We start from the raw sequence: 8241 nt of genomic DNA on the forward strand, positions 1-8241 counted from the left end.
AAAAAAAAAGTTATACAATATAAAAGACAATATACAAGGACAGTAACAACATACACAATGGCCTGAAGTATATGTGTGTTCATTCAAATAAAGGTTTTCCTATGAATTAATTAGAGAACAGTCCATTTCTCTGGGCATTATGTGTCTTTCCTATGAGGAAAATTAGTGAGTTGCTCTGCCCGCATTCCTTTGGGCAATAAAACCTGTGATATCAGCATTGGTTGCCATGGAACCAGAGGCCTGTTCTGCCTTTCTGAGGTGTTATGGCGCTTTTCCACTGCGTGGTACGACTCGGCTCGGCACAGCTCAGTACGGCATGGCCCGGTTTGCGTTTCCACTGCAGTTCAGTACCGCTTTAGAGTGGGCGGGATTATTCACGTGTCGTTTATAGTTGCGCCGCCTCTACTGCCGCGACTCCTGAAAAACTTTTTCATTCATCGTCGCCCCATCAAGCTCTCGCTGGATCTGCTCCTCTGCTATCAACAAGAGGAACGTCTGGTCTTCCGCAACAGACAACGAAACAGCCACTTTTTGGTTGTTAAAAAAAGGTGCGCTCGTTCAAAACAGTTGCGTTTGATCCTTCGCTGACTGTGCTGATTTAAATCTAGCGTTTCTGTTGTGTCTCATATCGTAAGTTCAGTGACGCAGGTAGTGACGATTCTCTTTGGCCAATCCGTGATCAGCAGAGTTTACACGTCACGTTTTGGTAACGGTACGGTTCACTTGGAACCTCAACCGAGGTGGTACTAAAAAAAGTACCAGGTACCAGGTACTGTACCCAGTGGAAAACCCCCAAAACTGAACCGTACCGAGCCATACCGTGCCGTACCATGCAGTGGAAAAGCGCTATATGAAAGCCTGTGAAGGGGTAGTCTCGCGTAGCCAGACCTTCAGACTGACGGCTGAAGGTCTGGAATCCATGGCAGCTTTCATTGGCCAAGGCCCGCCCATGAGGCCGTTTGACCGACATGTCAAACAACCAATCACAGTTCGTTTCGTTCAGCGTCACGTTTCGGGGCGTGGAAATGTCACCACAATAACAGACCGGTGTGTAAAACTCTCGGACGTATTTTAAAGATTCTATGCTGCAAACTTTAAATATTTCACATACTTTTGAAACTCCAGCGTTTAGTTGATCCTGATAAGCGCTCGTCGTCACAGTTGTAAACACTACGGCTTTCTTCTTTCGTGAGGGGGTTTGGCGTCATGGCATCTTTGTTTCCAGAAATCCTGTAGAATTCAACCAATCTGATGACGACTTCGACACTCCTGAAGTGTTTCCACTTTTGTGTCCCATATGCATCAGACGTTTAGCCAACGGTCCGTGGGCGTGATGTCTAAGGCTGAGACTAGTGAAGGGGTGGATCGCGAGAAGTTAAAGGAGACATTAACACACACAGTTTCTGCCAATCTCATGTTAATCTCGAGTACCTATAGAGTAGTACTGCATCCTTCATATTTCCAAAGTCTAGTTTTATCAGATTTATAAAAGAAAGATATAGCTTTACGATTCTCTCCAAAAACAGCCGAACTCCTGAAGGTGCCGTGGGCGGAGCTAAAGAGTCGCGAGCACAGTCGTGTTGTTTAACGTTACATATGCACTTACACGCCTTGCCAACAAAACACAGAAATCTGATGCAGTTTTACTCACCGCCTGCGGTTTCGACTCATGACCGGGATCTTTTATCGCTGGGACCGCTCCACCTTTTATTATCAAAAGATCTGCAAATCCAGCGTCGAACTGGGCCTTGTTTGTAAAACGTTCATCACTGAAATGACAGGAACAAACAAACACACGTGTGAAACGCCGTTGCTGCCCCGGAAAAAAAACTGCATCCACTGTTCCCTTAACGCTGGGTTCTTTGGGAAGCTGAACAAGGTTATCTTTCCCTCACAACTGAAAACACACTTCTTTGGAGACATTCGAGCAAGTCCTGTGCAGCGCTGCCGACGACTTCCATAACCCGAATTAAGCACGTTGATGGGCTGCTCTTCTTCTTCTTCTGGCTTTTTATGGCGGTTGGCAAACAAACAAAAAGTTGCATTCCTACCACCTACTGAGCTGGAGTTTGATTCATTTGATGTAACAGGAAGAAATACTAAGCTGAGAGAAAAAAAAAAAAAACCATGGGCTGCTCTTCCGCTGGTTGATGTGCGCGCGCTCATGGGTGAAGTGACCATATAAGGAATTCCGCTCTTTATGGTGTCATGAAGGGCCATACTCGAAAAAAAACTTTCCGAAACTTATACAAACCCAGAAGGAGTGTATTTGACACAGAAATACTCTGTCGTCCAACTCGTTTTTTTTTTTACTTTGGCCATGTTTAACATGAGAATCCAACTCTTTAACAGTGTAAATAACTCAGAATGCATGAAATAACATTAGACCCCCCCCCCTTTAATGTGCCTTCTACAAATCTAAACAATTATGTAGCAAATTAGCTCAAAAGGGAAATGTATATAAATAATTACAATTAATTAGAATTATTTATATCAGCTGCCAGTAGTAACTGTAGCGGAATTAAATTGCCCTCAACTAATCTGTTCGTCCAGCGAACATTCAGTGTAAGTTCATATCAACTCTAGGAAAGGATATTTTGTGGCCACAGAAAATACTTTCATACAGTATTAATGCATTAGAGCATGTAACGAGGATCAAAATCGTAAAGGGACATTAATTTGCAAGGCAGAATCAGAAACTCACAAGTTTGTGCACAAGAGTTTTATTAACTAAACACTAACACAAACTAGTCTAAAAAACAAACAAACAAACAATCACTCATACACGGGAAAGGGCAAATGAGGCGTGATGGATGAAACCATCAGGAAAACCAGAGAATGAAGCTATAAAAGCATAAAAGCAACTGCGGAGCACGCCACGGAGGCAGCCATCAGCTGCCTGATTGTTACACACACAATTACATTGTGTATGTAACAACATACACAATGACCTGAAGTATATGTGTGTTCATTCAAAGAAATGTTTTCCTATGAATTAATTAGAGAAGAGTCCATTTTTATGGGCATTATGTGTCTGTTTTAGAGAGACTTGAGTAAGAGTTGATTCTTTCTACATACTTTTAGGTCGTAAGAGTTTATCTCATCTGGCTAGGGGTCCTGGTTGCCATGCTAACCAGGGGCCTGGGGTCGTTCCCAGACATGCTAGCACCCAGTATGTTTATTGGGTGAGGGGTCTGTGATTATTTGTTAATCTAATGAATAAATTATTTGTTAAATCTAATGAACAAATGTGTGTCTGATTGGTCCAAATATATGTTTTAAAATAATATAATAATTTATACTTTTGACTTGTCCCTTTTCTTAAAAAGTGGCGTAAAGGCTGAAATGTGAAGTATATCATTTTATAAAACTTTATTTTATTTATTTATTTATTTTTAATGCTCTGCCTAAAACTGACCTCAACAGTATAGGCACATCAGGAGAAGATTCCTGCTCAAGGGCTCTCTTATGTTTACATATACTTTAATCGAAAGCAACTTGAATTTCATTAACATAATGAATAACATAACCTATACATTTTTAGTAATGTTCATGCATTAACAGAGAACAGACTTTCCCCTGAACTGCTGCTGCTCAAACTCAGTAATGCTGTTAATCCTGAAAATGCCACCGCAATAATGCATATTTTGGTTCTAAACTTTGTATTTCATTTTTATTTAAATTAAACTGAAAATGGAATTATAGCCTACATTTACACAATTAATGGAAATACCGGTTTTATGTGGCAAACAGTTGCCACCCCTCATTCTGCCATCCCAAATATAAAAGTCTTAATTTACTTTCTAAAAATGTCTCTTGTGGCCGATATACGTAGTGAAAAAAACCCAGAATTTAAGTAGCCTATTTCGTGTTAAACAAGTTGTTTTAGGAATTTCCTTGTCTGAAATAAAGCTACTCTTTTCATTGATGACTATTACAGTGTTCAGACATTCGGCTATTTTAGACTGTTAAGAATTTCCTATTCATTGTATAATAGGTCTAAATGTTTGAAAACTTTTTTAATGATGAGTAAGCTAATTTAATCTTCTATTATCTTTCCCTTATGCGGTGATGCGCTAAGAAATTATTGCGGGGCAAATGAATTATACTAGACCTATAAATTTATTAACAAAAGTACCATAATAATAATAATAATTTAATACATTAATTGGATATGCAAAATCCTCTTGATATCACTGATAGCTGGTGTTGTATATATATATATATATATATATACATTTTTTTCTGGCTATCATCTATAGGCCTACACGGTGTCATCATTTGCGCAACCCGAGTATTTCACACGTGTGAGCACATAAATCGTGAGTTTTGGCTTTACATCGCATACGATCTACTCGTACACGGAAATTGCAGTTTATGCCCTGCCTTAATGGGTACCAGTGTCACTAATAACAAGGGTTTCTGAATTCAACAAATAGCCCCTTTAATATTAGTGTAAAATAACTCAATTTTTTATTAAAAAACAATGTGTAAAATGTGTGCAAGTTTTATAAATGTTGATGTCAGAATATATATTCTGCTTGATTGGTCTATCTTTCACCCAATTGTTATTTTTTTTACATATTTACCTGAATAATATTTTTTAAATAGTCTACTCAAAAAAGTTGTTCCAAACCAAACTTCTTTTGCGGGAAAAAAAGAAGAAGAAATTTTGAAGAATGTTGGGAAACAAACAGAATATCCATTTTTTCATTGGACCGTCCCTTTAATGATAATAATAAATAAAATGTTGTACTTGAATCTGTGGAGTACCTAAGACAGAAAATGTTGGAATTAATTGAGAACACAAACTTTTCAGAGGTTTCTGCAATTTATTTTCCATTCCTCTAAACTGAACAGAACGTACAGTTTTGAAAATCAAAAATAACACCTTTCACTTTCAAAGCAGTTCAGCTTCACACAGTTGGCAATTACAATGGTAACAAGAGTGTCTGCGTGTCATTATCTTGACACTCACAAACACACACCCTTGCAAACGCTCTCACTCGCGCTCACACACACACACACACACACACACATACACACAGAAGGGAATGTAATAGGAGAGACAGTGGAATGCAGGACAGATATCACACACACTCTCCTTCTGACCTCTCCTCCCCAAAGTGAACAGAAATACAAAAATAAACACACTTTAAAAAATTACAACTCATTTTACAAACACCAAAGAAGGAAAAGAATTAAAACACAACAACAAGAAAAACAACAATATATCTGTCAAAGTTCTCCATGTTAAAAACAGGTTGCTTGGTTCAGTTTTGCATCCAGTAGAAGGTTACACTGTGTGTGTTTGTGATGGGACCTAATGCTCAGTAAAGTGCATTTGATGCATCAGCAGACAGGAAGAGAGAGAAATGAATTTGGGTGCTAATGTGGCTCTGGGCCTTCCTAACACTACTGACAGATATGATCGAGCTACATGAACTTTACAACCTCCGCCGTAAACATCACACCTAAAAGACATTTAACATTGAAATAACATTTTGTTTCAGTTTATGCAAATGTAAATACATTCATAAATTACATGTGGGGTTAGGAGAATCAAGCTGAGAAACTAGAGAAGTCTGAAACCGATGAACGCAACTCCTCATATGAATAAACATGACCGTAGCCAAAAAACTGAATTCAAATGACGTTTCCATGCATGGGTATTTCCTCCTGAAATTAGAGGCAGAGCGATGGAGTCTCACACGTACGTACACATTTCACCGTCGTAAACTGGAATCCTCTCAGTTTTATGAATTCCTGATTGACTCCAGTTCCCATGGTTACACTGCAGTTCTTAGGCCTATGTGTACTGGCCTTTAGAAGACCACACCCATCTGACCGAGAAAAACGGAAGCTGTACAAACCAGAGAAACACAAATGAAGTGGTAGAAAGAAATAGTGCTCCGTTTCTGACACATGCAGAAGTGTGTCTCGGAGCGACGCAAGATGTTTATTTATTTATTTATTTTTTCATATTTGTCTGTTTTGATTTCCCACCCCTCAATAATTCACTTGGATATCATGCAATAGAGACGTGCAAAAAGATAACACCTAAATCCACAAAACACACTTTCATAAATGGCTGTGTTATGAATGCGTATAACATGTGTATGCCTACTCCATGCCGACCTACAAAGACAATATGACTTAAAAGCAGTGCGGAAGCCACAGGTCAAACGAATGCACATGATGCCTCTACTGAGTGTATTAAAACCATATGGATGCATAAAACAATTCTTCTCTTAGTCTATGCAGCTATGGGGTTAAAACAATGCTAACATTGCGCTATGTCTTTTTTTTTTCCTTCGCTGATTATCTTTTCATTGGAACTAAAAGATATTGATTGATTGGCACTTGTTCAATGCTTTTAAATAAGTTATCGATATCTAATGTTTCATCACACACCTACATGTTGAGAAGCTGTAAAGGTCTAGTTTGGCACAGGTTGACTATTATTACTGCGTCTATGTAATTAATATTGATACACCTCGTTTATACCCCTGTCAAAAAACGAGCACAATCCTAATCAACAGACCAGACGTTTTTTTTTCTCAACTAAAATATTTCTGTATATTTCACTTATCAAATAGCAGCATTTTTATTTTTTTTTTACTCACGGTATTACAAAAAAGTACACGTAAATCTATTCATTCAAAATTTGTAGTAAATCCCAAGGCTCATACAACAGACATAACAAAACACAAAACTTGACAACATGCTACAATATTGCTTCCAATAGTTCTTTACATTTTAAGTCGATCTAAAATTATCAATGACGTAGATATGGACACCAGCACTCCAAAGAGAGCAACTCTAATGCACAAACAAATCGCAAAGCTAATCTTAACCAGGCTTGATTGGCACTTTCATCATCCACACGAGTATAACGGATAATCACACACTGAAACCAACAGCGCAAGACTGCATTTAGACCACAAACTAGAGGAACTACACCAAAATACACAAGGAACATGAGACGCGACGGATTCCACAGTTTCATTTAAAAAAAAAAAAAAAACGAAGCAAAAATGCAGAAATGATCTTCGATAGTTCTCAGAGAGAGGAGAGAGAACACAGAGCTCAAACGACACTGACGTCATCGTTTGAGTTTGAGGTGGCTTTCACATCCATCTCCCATAGGTTATTGTTTTTTGTACCCAGAGTTCTTTGCTCTGGGTTTACAAACCTCTACATTCTCTCAGAGCACAGATTCCCTGTTCTAGCTAGTTTAAGGTAGAATACTGAATCAATCAGGCAGAGAGCACGAGAATCTGATCACGTGTATTAATGTTAGACTATGTGGCGTATTAATCCAGAGGTACGGTGTTCACGACAGGGCAGAATACCCATTGGCCCCTGTGGAGACACACACCCTCTGCAATAAACACACACACAACACATCCGTGGCGACCGGCAGCCTGGAGGGGAAGAAAGCGAAAGTGGAAAGGAGAGACAACAGAAAGCTAAAAAAGTGATGAGAGAGCAAGACATGAGGGAAGAAAAAGAGGCAGTGCAAAGACAGAGGAAGGACACAGAGAGAGTGAAAGACAGAATTAACCTTAATGTCAAGAGTGTCCACAAATATAACTGTTTTTCTCCAAATATAAATGACCCTTTCTGTAATCATATTACCCTCATATTGCTGCACCAAGTGCTTGTGCTTCTGAAATCAGGTACACAGTTTGATCTCCAAACAGTATTGAACAATAATTTATATTTGGAGAACCTGATATCTCACGGCTGGTACTGAAACATAGTAAATAGTTTGGGAGTACTACTTGGGAGTACTAGTTTGGGAGTACAAGCGTATGGCATGTTAAATGGTATGTTGAACTGTATTTAAACAGCAATAATGAGAGATGTGGAAATGTTAATATTCCTCACAATTATGTAATGGATATAAATAGGTCACTCTCTCGCCCTCTCTCTCTCTTCCCTCCTTTTTCTACGTTTCCGCTTCCCCTCTAGCGAGTAGATTAGAGGGCTGGTAGTTGGAGGGAGATGATGAATGCCTTTAAGAGTGTGTATGTAGGTCAGCAGTAGACTGGGCTGTGCAGTGTTGTTATAAATAGAAGTCCAGGGTTCAAATGGAGATCTGCTAATTAATGACAGGCCTGGGCGCCTGGGGGGGCGGGGGATCGGACCCTCGGCGACCTCTGGTCTTGCGAAAGAGCAAGGTAAACTACAGGTAGACGTTCCTACAGCGGAGCCTTGTGGCCCGTGTTCTTTTGC

This window comes from Sinocyclocheilus anshuiensis, unplaced genomic scaffold, assembly GCF_001515605.1.
Source record: "Sinocyclocheilus anshuiensis isolate Anshui unplaced genomic scaffold, SAMN03320099.WGS_v1.1 scaffold860, whole genome shotgun sequence".
Lineage (NCBI taxonomy): Eukaryota > Metazoa > Chordata > Actinopteri > Cypriniformes > Cyprinidae > Sinocyclocheilus > Sinocyclocheilus anshuiensis.